At 51.4% G+C, this 13,933-nt stretch overlaps 1 protein-coding gene across 1 annotated transcript in view; it reads left to right on the plus strand.

The window, feature by feature from the left end:
- Positions 1-9,959: 9,959 nt before the first annotated feature.
- The window catches only part of NME4 (NME/NM23 nucleoside diphosphate kinase 4), a 7,899-nt gene continuing 3,925 nt past the window's right edge, over positions 9,960-13,933 (plus strand). The window contains exon 1 of the mRNA XM_039223385.1: positions 9,960-10,242. The gene's annotated coding sequence lies outside the window, so the exon portion shown is untranslated. The remainder of the gene's footprint in view (positions 10,243-13,933) is intronic.

The raw sequence follows: 13,933 nt of genomic DNA on the forward strand, positions 1-13,933 counted from the left end.
CCCGCCGCCGCCTCTGCCCCCGTGCGCTCTGGCCCCCAGAGGGCTCTGCCCCCTCCCACCCTCGCCCGCCGCCGCCTCTGCCCCGGGCTCCCATCGTCCCGGCCGGTCCCCGCCGCCGGCGCCCCGGGCACTTCCGCCTGCGAGGCCCCGCCCCGCCGGGTGCCCTGCCCGAGCCGGACCCGGGGACTCGGGTCGCAGAGAGGGTGTAGGCGGAGGAGGGGGGGGGGCGAGGGCAACGCGGGGACGCAGGGGGCGCAGGGGGAGGTCGCCGACTGAGGGGAACGCGGACCCACGGCCACGCGCGCAGATGCGGGGAGGCGGGGCGAGATAGGGTGGAGGGCCTCGCGGGGCGCACGGGGTCGTGGGACGGAGGGGACACGGGGGGCGTGGGACGGAGGAGGAGGGCGGGACGCGGGGGCGCGGGGCGCGCGGGGGTTGTAGGGCCGAGGGGACTCGGGGGACGTGGAACAGAGGGTGCGGGAGAAGTGGGACCGAGGGGGCGCGGGGGACGCGGGGCCGGGGGTGGGGACACCGGTGGGGGGCAGAGGGCTGGGGCGGGACCCAGGCGGGCAGGAGGGGGACTTGGGACCGAGGGGCCGCGGTGGGGCAGAGGGCAGGGCCCAGGGATTCAGAGGGAATGTGGCGGGACAGGAATTGGAACGCACGAGGGGCGCCTGGGGGGCTCAGTCGGTTGAGTGTCCGACTTCGGCTCAGGTCATGATCTCGCGGTTCGTGGGTTCGAGCCCCGCTCTGTGCTGACAGCTCAGAGCCCGGAGCTGCTTCAGATTCTGTGTCTCCATCTCTCTCTGCCCCTCCCCTGCTCACGCGCGCTCTCTCTCAGAAATAAAAAACAGTTAAAAATTTTTTTAAAAAAAGAAAGAATTGGAACACACTATACATTTGAGGCGGGGGATGCAGTTCCTGGCGTCCACGCGACGGGTGCGTCCAGTTCCCTGACGGGTGAGCAGGAGAAGAGCGCTGATGGCCGCGGGGCTGGGCGCGCGGGGCGCGGGTGGAAACTCGCCACCACCACCGGCGCGTCCTGGGCGCCTGGGCCTCGCCTCCCTGGGCCTGACTCTGAGAGCAGGACTGCCCAGGCCAGGCCTCCCGGCCCTTCACACCCTTCGCACCACGAAACCCATCCGGCTACAAGCGAGTGTGAAGACTTTTATGGAAAAATGCGGTGTCTCCTTGTATGTATGGGAATTTCTAAGGTGGCCGTTGGCATCAGTGAGTGGGATTCACCCCTCACCCTTCACATTGGGTTAGATTCCAAAGAGGTTATGGATTTAGGCGTTAAAAAGAAAGACTAGAAGAAAAGTTGGGGGAACTTTTTAGAGTCCTGGGGAAGCGAAGGCATTTCCTCAAACCCAGAAGACTAGGGGCCAGACTGAGAAATTCAACTACGTGAAATCAAAGCTTCCACAGCTTTCTGCGTTCAGCAAGGTCAAAACACAATCCATGACCTGGGAAGGTCAGGCTTGCAGCTCCTGCCGCAAGGGGGTCCATCGCAATACGACTGACAGTAATAAAGAGTTTAATAACGTAGAGCCCCCACATATGACTAACAAAGTCCCCTCTCCAATAAATCCCAGGAGACTCCTGCAAGGGCTATGCAAACAGGCTCCATTCTCCGTCCTTAGAGAAATGCAAGTTGAAAAGCACCTAGATGCCTGTTTTTCTTATATCTAACAAACCTGCAAAGTTCAGAAAGCTTGATCACCTTGGCAGTGTGAGATTGGGGACCCATAATCATCCCTGTATTTAGCCAGCAGCAGTTAGAGCTTCCGGAAGCCTCTCGACTCAGCAAAGTGACAAGAGCACATAGCTTTGCCTCACTCATCCCACCGTTGTGTGTTTCCTGCAGAGATGCTCCTGGAGGGCGAGGCTGCATGGGGTCCAGCATACGGCCGGGCACTGGTCACCAGGCAATGGCGCGTTCAAATCACGAACACTCCTACCACGACCCAAACACTGACACGACACGAGTGGGTCTGAAAGAGAAACTGTACTGACAGGGCGAGGTCTACCAGATGTACCGTTAGCTGAAACAAGAAAAGGGCAGAACGAGGTGTCCAGAAAGCTACCATTTCTGTAGGAAAACGTTCTTAATTTGCCTGCACCAAAGGGTAGAATGACGGGAAGCATCGGGCAGCAGGCTGTGCTGAATGACTGGGGGAGGGAACCGGATGGCCAGGGGCTGGAAGGAGGGGCTTCACCTGTTGGTACCTTTTTGCATTTTGCACTGCTTGGGACAGGGGGCTGGGGGTTGTTTGTGAGAGTTTGAAGAAGGGAGGGAAGGAGAAACTGACGCAGCCGGTCAAGTCCGGGCTGGAGAAGTGGGGTGGAGAGTGGAGTCCCAGGGAGGACAAAGGCCAAGGTGTGAAGCCGTCAGAGACCCTTTGTTCCTTCGGGATCTTGGCTGGGCCCTCCTCACCCCGGGCAGCAGGGGACTCCCTGGCCATTCTCAATTTAAAGGGACAGAGGTCAGTTCTGGGAGTCTGCTGAGCGGCGATTTCGGTGCACCGTGCTGACGCAGAGTCCTGCTGGGACAGCAGCTGTGGTCAGCACTGGGCACCGGGGGCCGCTCTGCCCCGGGCGGGGCTCCCGTCCCCCACGGGCCCTCCCCGAGCGCGGGGCCTGCCCTGAGTGTGTGCCTGCAGCGTGAGGCTCCTGTACCCAAGGTCCCCACCAGGCAGGAGGGGAGGTGACAGACACGCCCTGTCCCAGTGCTGTGTCTGGGGGCAGGTGAGTTTGTAGATGGACCTGGAGGCCTCGCTGGAGGCCGGACACCTGTGCTAAGTACCAAAGCGTTAGCAGTGGGAAGAACCCCACGACCGCCTTGGAGGGCCTCCGTGTAAAGGCGGGAAGCTGAGACCCCCATTGGGGAGGGTCCTGGCCAGGGAGAGGCTCTTGTATTCCACTTCAAATCACATAGAAAAATTAATTCTAAGGACTTAGAACACATCCCTTAGATAAAAGGGAAATATTTTACTAAGCAAGATGGACAGGAGACTGGGGAATCCTGAAGGAAGAGTTACTCGTTTGACTACATTTTTTTAAATGTTATGTAAAAGGGGCACCTGGGTGGCTCAGTTGGTTGAGTGACCCACCCTTGATTTCTTCAGCTCAGGTCATCTCACATTTCGTGGGCTCGAGCCCCGCGTTTCACTCCACACTGACAGCCTGAAGCCTGCTTGAGATTCTGCCTCCCTCTCTGCTCCTCCCTCACTTGTTCTCTCTCTCTCAAAATAAATAAACATTTAAAATAATAAAATATAATTGTTATTTTAAAAAATGTTATGTAAGTAGGGGCACCTGGATGGCTCAGTCGGTAGAGTACATGACTTTTTTTTTTTTTTCCGGAGTGAGCAGGGGAGGGGCAGAGAGAGAGGGAGAGAGAATCTCAAGCAGGCCAAACCTCAGGAATTGTGAGATCATGACCTGAGCCCAAATCAAGGGCCAAACGTTTAACTGACTGAGCCACCCAGGTGCCCCAAGCACTTGACTTGATCTCCAGGTTGTGAGTTCAAGTCCCACTTTGGGGGTAGAGATTACTTTTAAAAAATGTTGCATAAGTATAAAAGCTGTGAAAGTAAAAAGTAGGATAAAAGTCATCAAGTCAAAAGACACACGGGAGAGTGTATGTGCCATGCATGTGATAAAGGGCTACCTAAGAAGGAAGTTTATACGTTGAAACCAAAAGAAAACTAGACTCACGCTATATACAGGCCATCACCGGAGAGGGTGAGGGAAGATTCCAGCGGCCGCTTCGGGCGCGCTGCTCAGACACCCTGGTGACTGTCAAGCTGCCAGTGTAGTTTTCACACCCAAACACGCTATCTGTCAGAAGGCCTCACACGTCAGCAGGTGCCCAGGGGATGCGGGCGCCTCAGCCTTCACAAGGTTACCGTGGCAGCGTGAGCACGTGCAAAAGCACGGGACCCTCGGGACAGACACACAGGGCGTTGACTGCAGAAGGCTGCGTCCTGGTGGGGACCTGGGAGCTCCGTGTGACCCCCCTCAGCCGTGGCGGACGATGACACAGACGTAAGTGAATCTCGGCACAACTTCCATCCTGGCCTACGGGACTCCAGCAGACTACTGGCGGGGACAGTCCAGGTGCCGGCTAACGCGGGCACGTCCCATTTCCCGCCTGGAAGGCTCTCGGGTCCGCTTCCGGCTCTGTGAGTGTAGACCGAGTGGGTCGACGTCCATTCACAAGGAGGGGAAGGCAGAGCGGCAGAAGAGGGGTTTTCCCCACACACAGCCCGTGTCTGGCCACAAGCATTATTGTCTTTGCTGTGGATAAAAATGTCAAAACTTAACAACAACAACAACAAGAAAACCACCCACGATTCAGTTTTATTCAAATAATCAGAGGAAGAGCTGCAGCACCTGGATTTTGAGGATGCCACCGAGGCCTCAGGACCACCCGGTGGAGGCAGAGAAAGTGCAGCCAGCTCTCTCCCATCACCCTCCCCTCCCACCTGCCTCACTGCCAGCTCCAGGCTCCCTCCCTCCCCCCCCTTCCTGGTGGCTGCAGGCAAGCGGTGCTGGCACCCAGGGCCCAGCTGGCATCTGGCCCCGACTCCCACGGCTTCCCTTCCAGCTAGAGGCAGGTGCCTCAGACACCCTGGCTGCTCTCTTCCATCCGATCTGTCTTCCGGACCCGCATGTGTTCCTCCTCCAAGTGTAGGAGGCCCTGTGAAGACCCCAGGTCAGAGGAGCTCCCTTCACCCCACCCCCCAGCGCAGGTCACCCAGAGGCAGGAGTGGGTCAGCCCAGCAAGGTCTGGAGGCGCCCCGCCTCGTCGGCATAAACTGGACCAGGGTGCCCTGACCTCTGGCTTCACAGGAACGGTTTACCCCAAAGTTTTGGGAACAACATAAGGTTTTTGAATCTTTATTTTACCAAAATAAAGTTGTTGTTTTCAGTCCAAATACCATCTATTATTAGAAAAATCATTTTCCCACCAAAAAAGGAGGAAGTACATAGTCTTAAAATTATGTATAAATAAACATTAGTTGTCGTTTTATTTTTACTTTTTAAAGTTCAGCACGTGGTTCTTATTTATCCCCGTTTTATCTGGCAAAGGAGCACTTCCTGTCTTGGGCGTGGGCTCCCACGAACCAGAAGATGGAGGTACAGTCAATGCCTGCAGGCCCTCGGCAACAGCGAGCCTGGGATGAGGCCCACGTGCAGGGGAGCATGGTAACCAGAGCAGATTATTGGCCTCCGGCTAAGGTGCAGAGGGTGACAGGAGCTGCGATGTGTGCCAGGGCGGGGGGGGGGGGGGGGCTCCGGTCTGAGGGCTCTCCTTGGCATTCCTCCTCAGTTTACCCGAGCTGCAGATGCAGGCAAGGCTGGGGGGGCCTCCTGGGAGAAGGAGCCCCCTTTTCCAGGTTCCTCCCTGTAGCGGCTGGAGCAGGGCCACCAGGGTCTGGCAGCTCCCAGACTGGAGTCCCAAGGGCCGCTTGGCGGGCTCAGCCAGCGGAACACGCCCCTCCTGTCTTTGGGTTATGAGTTCATGCCCACATTGGGAGTAGAGACTACTTTAAAATCTAAACAGGGGCGCCTGGGTGGCTCAGTCGGTTAAGCGTCCGACTTTGGCTCAGGTCATGACCTCGCGGTTTGTGGGTTCGAGTCCCGCATCGGGCTCTGTGCTGCCAGCTCAGAGCCTGGAGCCTGTTTCAGTCTGTGACTCCCTCTCTCTCTGACCCTCCCCTGCTCACGCTGTCTCTCTCTCTCTCTCCTAGAAATAAATAAAACATTAAAAATAAATAAATAAATAAAATCTAAACAGAAAATAACAAAATACAAATAAATTGTTGGAGTCCCATGAGGACTGGAAAGAGAGAAGGAAGCAGAAAAAAACGTGAAACATTAATAGCCCAAAGGTCTCAAATTTGGTAAAAGACGTTACTTTACAGATTCAAGTAGCTCAGTGACCAGAAGAATGAATACAATGAAAACCACACCCAGGCACAACTACGGAAACCAAACTAGAGCAGAAAGTATTGAAAGCAGCCAGAGAAGAGTGGCGCTCGAGGGAAGGGAGTGTAAATGATATAGAACTTCTCAGAAGTCAGAAACAATGCAGGACAGAACACAGTGGAATGCCATCTTCAAAGTGCTCAGGTAAAAAAAACCAACAACACTCTTGTCAAGCTACAGTTCTATATCTAGCAAAAACATCCTTTAAGGATAGATAAAACGGGGCGGGGGGGCGCCTGGGTGGCTTAGTCGGTTGAGCGTCCGACTTTCACTTAGGTCATGATCTCGCGGTTCGTGGGTTCGAGCCCCGCGTCGGGCTCTGTGCTGACTGCCAGCTCAGAGCCTGGAGCCTGTTTCGGAGTCTGTGACTCTCTCTCTCTCTGACCCTCCCCTGCTCACGCTGTCTCTCTCTCTCTCCTAGAAATAAATAAAACATTAAAAAAATTAAAAAAAAATAAAAAAAGGATAGATAAAACGGGGGCACCCAGCTGGCTCAGTCAGTGATCTCAGGGTTGTTGAGTTTAAGCCCCATGCTGGGTGCAGAGATTGCTACAAATGTAAATAAATTATATTAAAAAAAGAATAGACCAAATAAAGACATTTTCAAATAAAAGAAAGCAAATAAGGTGTTGCCAGAAAGTCAGAATGATAGAAATGCTAAAAAGATAGATGTTTTTTAACACGTATGATAATAAATATATTTGATTATACCATATTATTATTGTTATTACAGCTTTGTGGTATATCTTGAAATCTCAGATTGTGATATCTATAGCTTTCTTCTTTTTTTTTTAAGTTTATTTATTTATTTTGAGAGAGAGAGTGTGTGAGCAGGGGAGGGGCAGAGAGAGAGGGAAAGACAGAATCTCAAGCAGGCTCCACGCTGTCATGGCCGAGCCCAGCGCAGGGCTGGAGCTCACAAACTGTGAGGCCATGAGCTGAGCTGAAATCAGGTGTTGGACGCTTAACAACTGAGCCCCCCCCGGCGACCCCCTTTTTTTTTTCTTAAGATTACTTTGGCTTTTCAGGGTCTTTTGTGGTTCTAACAGTATGATACTGACAAAAAATAGACACATAGATCAATGAAATGGAATAGAAAGCCCAGAAGTAAACCCGTGCTCGTATGGTCTACAACCAAAGGAGGCAGAAATATACCACAGGGAAAAGATCGCGTCTTCAGTAAACAGCGCTGGGACAGCTGGACACGATGCACAGGACTGAACCTAGACCGCGTTCTCACATCACACACAGAAATAAACTCAAAACGGATTAAAGACCTAAATGTGAGACCCGAAACCGGAAAGCCCGTGAAAGAGCACAGGCAGTGATTTCTTCGACATCTGCAGTGACAGCATTTTCCCAGCTCTGTCTCTGCAAGTGACGGGGATAAAAGCAAAAATAAACGACTGAGGCCACACAGAAAGAAAAAGCTTTTGCTCAGCGGACTGAGACACCAACACAACAAAAGAATCTACTGAACGAGAGAAGATATTTGCAAATGACATATCTGATACGAGGTCAATATCCAAAATATATAAAGGATTTAGGGGCACCTGGGAGCTCAGTCGGTTAGGCATCTCCGACTCTTGATTTCGGTTCCGGTCATGATCTCACCATCTGGTGATAGAGCCCCAAGTCGGGCTCTGAGCTGACAGCTCGGAGCCTGGAGCTGCTTCAGATTCTGTGTCACCCTCTCTCTCTGCCCCTCCCCCCTCCCCAAAATAAACAATAACAAAACATTTTTTTTTAATTTTATAAAAAGTGAGACTGGACTATCTGGAAATGACTCCATTCAACCATAAGGACACAGGTGGGTTAACAGCAAATGAATAGACAAAGATATGAGATAATGAGCATAAGGAACCAGGGTGTCTCTAATTTTATCAGATATGGTAGACTTCAAAAGAAAGAGTATGACCAAAAATAAATAAAAATACTTTATAGTAATAGAAGGGTCAATTAATAAGGAAGGAATAAGTCTGTAGGAATAAGTCCTCTTTTTTTTTAAAATTTTTTTTAATGTTTTATTTATTTCTAGGAGAGAGAGAGAGACAGTGTGAGCAGGGGAGGGTCAGAGAGAGAGGGAGTCACAGACTGAAACAGGCTCCAGGCTCTGAGCTGGCAGTCAGCACAGAGCCCGACGCGGGGCTCGAACCCACGAACCGCGAGATCATGACCTGAGCGAAAGTCAGAAGCTTAACCGACTAAGCCACCCAGGCGCCCCTGTGGGAATAAGTCCTCTTAAAAGAGCTTCCAAATACATGAAGTAACACCTGGCAGAATGAAAGCAAGAAATGGCATTTGCACACGATGAGAACAGATCTGATAGCCTCACAGCAGCCGGGGGAACATGCTCAAGGGAAGCGGAGGAGAGGCAGGGAATGTTTGCACCATACCGTGGGCGGCCGGCAGCCGGGAGCTCCTGGTACCCATGGGGCCCCACGTCCCACCACCGCAGCGCGGACATGCATCCAGGTGCATAGGGGTCGTGCCCCACAATGGAGCCATGCTGGCCACAGAACAATTCTTGACAAATGTAAAAGAACATAAGTGATAAAGAATAAGTTTTCTGGGGGCGCCTGGGTGGCTTAGTCGGCTGAGCGTCCAACTTTCGCTTGGGTCATGATCTCACGGTTCGTGGGTTCGAGCCCCGCGTCGGACTCTGTGCTGACTGCCAGCTCAGAGCCTGGAGCCTATTTCAGAGTCTGTGTCTCCCTCTCTCTCTGACCCTCCCCTGCTCACGCTGTCTCTCTCTCTCTCTCCTAGAAATAAAATAAAAATATTTAAAAAAAAAAAAAAGAATAAGTTTTCTGACCTTAAGGGAACTGAACCAGAGATCTGTAACCGTGCCGTGTCTAGGAATGAGCGGAGACCAGATCTGAGAGCCACCTCCCGGCTGCCTGTGGGCAGGTAATGGGGCTAGGCAGTTTCCAAGCCCCAGGCTGGCCTCTGAGTGAGACTTGCCTCACTGTCACTTACCTGTGACGGAAACTTCCACCTTTATCCAAAGGAGGCACAAGTTTAAAAACCACTGGGACGGGGCGCCTGAGTGGCTCAGTCAATTGAGCAACGGACTTTGGCTCAGGTCATGATCTTACAGTTCCTGAGTTTGAGCCCTGTCATCCGCACGAGCCTGCTTGCCTGCTTCAGATTCTCCGTCTCCCTCTCTCTCTGCCCCTCTCCCCCCCCCAAAATAAACAATCCTTAAAAAAATAAACCACTGAGAACCCAAGGTAGGGCAATTCCCTGTTGAACTGATAGGGAAAGGGCAGCAGGGGTGGGGTACGATTTGGTTCTCCTGCCACCCCTCCCCCCACCCTGAAGGGCAGGGTCTCTCCAAGCACATAGTGCAAGGACCATCAGCACGTTTATGGGAATGTTCCAGAAATCCAAGGTTGTGTGCATTCTTTAAAAAATTTTTTTAATGTTTTCTTTATTTCTGAGAGAGAGAGACAGAGACAGCATGAGCAGGGGAGGGTCAGAGAGAGAGGGAGACACAGAATCTGAAACAGGCTCCAGGCTCTGAGCTGTCAGCACAGGGCCCGACGTGGGGCTCGAACCCACGAACCGCGAGATCATGACCTGAGCCGAAGCTGGACGCTCAATCGACTGAGCCCCCCAGGCGCCCCCGTTGTGCTCATTCCTAATTCCACACTGCACCTCATCCTCAGCCAGGCTCACACCCCAGCACCAAAACCAGACGGGCCAAGCCTTGAGAGGAGAGGGGGCTGCGTGAGCCCAGACACAGTCCCAGCCCAGAAGGCTCCGGGGACCATCAGGGCCGCTGGGCCGATCACCTCCCTCCTTGATCCTTGAATTAGTTATCGATTGCTGCATCACAAAACACCCCACAATTTAATGCCTGGAAACAACATACACTTATGACCTCATAGTTTCTGTGGGTCAGGAGGCTGGGTGGCACTTAGCCGGTGACTCTGCCCGGCGGGGGCTCACAGGTGCGCCCAGGGCTGCAGCCTCCCCTCCAGGAAGGACTCAAGGAACTGAGAGACAGGAGGGAGCAGAAGCAGCTCCCGGTGCGGGCGGGGTGCAGAGGTGGAAGAGCAGCCCACTTGGGAACCCCAAACTTCCCAGGCTCAGCCCCTCCCCGCTGACAAAATCCGAAGGCAGAGAAATGAAACGAGTGGTGGGGAAGGAGGAACGGGATTGATTTCAGCGAGGCCGACAGCGGGAAGATAACGGAGCAGCATCTCAGAGACGTTTCCCAAGCGCCAACAATACCTGCAGGTTCATACGAGGAAAATGTGGGGCGAAGGCGGGTAGCTGTGTGCTGGTGGGCAGTGAAAGTCAAGTGGACCCTTCTCTGGGGCTCAGTCACCTCAGCAGGTGGCAGGGTCTTGCTGGCTCACGGCCGCCCTAGCTGAGGGCGCAGTAGTGCTTGTTCTTGGTCTTCAGCCGTAGCCAGGAGACGGGATGGGAAGAACCCAGCTGCAAAGTCCAAGGTCAAAATGGAGCGGCTGAAGTCCTCTTTCAGGGTCTTTGAGAGCCACGTCTTGAAAGTGACATCCCCTCTGTGTATTAGGAGCAGTCATCAAGCACGTTCAAGGGGAGAGGGTGACAGAAAGGTGTGAAATATGTTGTTTCATTGAGCTTGAGGTCCAAGAGTCCTTTAAATCTTTCAAACAAGACCCTCAACAGATACATGATGTGCCAGTATTTCCTTCTATTCTGTAGGTTGATTCTTTGCCTTCCAGATAATTCCAGACTCTACCAAAGCAGTTTTGTCAGCCGAGATTCTCACTAGTGGTACACGAATTTCAATGGTCCATGTGCTCGCTAATACTTGGAATTTTCAAACTTTTTGAGATTTTTGCTATGGCTTTACTTGCATTTGTCTGATTGCTGCTGAGCCTGAGCTCTTCTGCGCGTGTTTCTTGCGTACTTGGATTTCCTCCCTGGAAAGTGAGTCTTCAAGTATTTGTCTGCTGTCCCATTGGGTTATTGGCAATGGGGGCAATGGTTGCTGGGAATAGGACCCTAGGCTTGTGTGGGTGTGGGTGGTGGAAACATTCTTCCCATTCTGTGACTCGTCTTTTATTTTCTTTATGGTTTGTGTGTAGTTTGGAATAGATTTTATTTTTTAGAGAAGTTTTAGGTTCACAACAAAATTAAGCAGAAGGTACAGTTTCAAGGTACCCCTTACCCCCAAACACACACAGCCTCATTCACTATCAACGTCCCACCCTCGACCATGTGTTACATTTCTTACAGCCAGTGAGGTTCACTCACCCTGTTATTTGCCAGAGTCCACAGTTTTCACCAGGACTCACTCTCAGTGTTGCACATTCTAGATTCGACAGATGGTCTTTACCCAATGGCATTTATCTGCCATTATAGTATCATACAGAATAGTTCTGCTACTTTAAAATGTTTTTAATGCTTTATTTATTTTTAAGAGAGAGAGTAAGAGAGACAGCGTGAGCAGGAGAGGGTCAGAGAGAGAGGGAGACACAGTATCAGATGACAGACTCCAGGCTCTGAGCTGTCAGCACAGAGTCCGACGCGGGGCTCGAACCCATGAACCCTGAGATCATGACCTGAGCCGAAGTTGGACACTTAACTGACTGAGCCCCCAGGCGTCTCTAGTTCTGCTACTTTAAAACTCCATCTGCCCACACCCCTCTTCCTCCTCCAACCCCTAATAGCTTCTGGTCTATTTACTGTCTCCATATATTCGCCTTTCCTAGATTGCTGTGCAGCCTTTCCAGATAGGCTTCTTTCTTTCTTTCTTTCTTTCTTTCTTTCTTTCTTTCTTTCTTTCTTTCTTTCTTTCTTGTGTTTTCTCACACTTTTTTTTTTTTTTTTTTTACAAATAGTTTATTGTCGAGTTGGTTAGGCTTCTTTCATCTAGTAATATGCATTTAAGTTTCCTCTATGCCTTTTTATGGCTTGATAGCTCATACTGTTGTTTTTAAATTTTAGTGTTTATTTTTGAGAAAGAGACAGTGTGTGAGCAGAGGAGGGGCGGAGAGAGAGGGAGACACGGAATCTGAAGCAGGCTCCAGGCTCCCAGCTGTCAGCACAGAGTGTGGGGCTCGAACCCACAGACTGAGAGATCGTGCCCTCAGCTGAAGTCTCACTCAACCAATTGAGCCCCCCAGACACCCCAATAGCTCATAGCTTTTATTACCGCGCAATACCCATCCTAGGGATGCGCCACAGAATTCGCCCGCTCACCCCACCGGAGGACATCTTGGTCGCTTCCACGTTTGGCAATTGTGAATAAAGCTGCTATAAATATCCACGTGCAGGCTTTTGTGTACGTAAATTTTCAACTCATTTGCATAAACGGCAAGGAGCATGACTGCCGGATCATATGTTTATTCTCCTAGGAAACTGCCAACCTCTTCCCAGGTGGCTGCCCTGCCCCGCATTCCCACCAGCAGTGAGAGAGAGCCCCTGTTGTTCCACACTTTTCTCAACATTTGGTCTTGTCAGCGGTTGGATTTTGGCTCTTCTGATACCTTCATGGTGCTTCTTAATGAAGTTATCAATTTTAAGAGAATTGACTCTGTCAATCTTTTCCTTTAAATTAGTGCTTTTTGTGCCAAAAGAAATTTGTACCCACAGGAGACTGTGAATATATTTTTCCGTCTTCTAAAAGCTTTCACATTTCGGTCTTTCATATGCCTGAAACTTATATTGCCAGTCTGACAAGGTTAAGTCTTCCAAACCAGGAACGTGGGATTGTCCTCATTTATTTAAATCTTCCTTAATTTCCTTCAATAATGATTTGTGGCTTTCAGGGTATAAGAAATCAAAAGGGGAATCTCAGAAATACTTTGAGATGAATGCAAATGAAGGCACACATATAAAAAGTTATAAAATAGAGCAAAATCAGTGTTTAGAGGGAGATTTACATTTGTAAAGGTCTATACTAAGAGGGAAAAAATATCTTGTAAAAATTAATGAAGGGAAACCTCATTCAAGTGGAGTCAGGAGGCCAGAGGTGGGAGCTTGCCACTGAACATCAGTTAGAGGTGGACTTGCCAATCATCAATTAAAAGCCCCAATAGGGAGGGATGCCAGCTTGTGATCTCACAGGTCAGGAGTTTGAGCCCCGCGTCGGGCTCTGTGCTGACAGCTCAGAGCCTGGAGCTGCTTCACATTCTGTGCCTCCCTCTCTCTCTGACCCTCCCCTGCTCACGCTGTCTCTCTCTCTCAGAAATAAATAAAACATTGAAAAAAATTAAACATTTTTTAATGAAAAAGGAAAGAATTACTAGAACTAATGAAAGAGTGCCACAAACTTGCAGGTGTGAGATCACACACAAATATATATATTTTAAAGTTTATTTATTTGTTTTGAGAGCGAGAGACAGAGCACGAGAGTTGCAGGGGCAGAGACAGAGGGAGAGAGAGAATCCCAAGCAGGCCCCTCACTGTCAGCACAGAGCCTGACATGGTCCTGAACCCAAGAACCGGGAAATCATGACCTGAGCCGAAACCAAGGGGAGGAGGCTCAACCAACCGAGCCGCCCAGGGTCCCCAGATCAAGTTTTCTAAGGCGGGCTCTATGCCCAACGTGGGGCTTCCCTCCCAAACCCGAGATCAAGGGTCGGTAGGCTCTACTGTCAACCAGGCACCCTTAGTGTATTGTATTGTATTATTTTTATACACTTGCGATGAACAGTCAAAAATGAAACTGAGAAAAACCATTCCATTCACAGCAGCATCAAAAAGGTTGTATGTTTTTTCAAAAGTTCATTAAGTAAGATCTAGTAGGTCTCCGATTTCAGACTGGAGCCGGCCACCACCCGCACCCTGCAGTCCTGTGGGGGGACCCGTGTCTGTCTCAGCCCCGCCCCCGCCCTCCCCCCGCCCCACTCAGCCCCGCCCTTCTCCCCGTCCTTCGCTCCGCCCCGCCCGCCCTCTCCCTCCCTCGCCTCCGCCCCGCCCTCCCCTCCCCTCCCCTCCG

This window comes from Hyaena hyaena, unplaced genomic scaffold (genome assembly GCF_003009895.1).
Source record: "Hyaena hyaena isolate Hyena2069 unplaced genomic scaffold, ASM300989v1 scaffold_1351, whole genome shotgun sequence".
In the NCBI taxonomy this organism is placed as follows: Eukaryota; Metazoa; Chordata; class Mammalia; order Carnivora; family Hyaenidae; genus Hyaena; species Hyaena hyaena.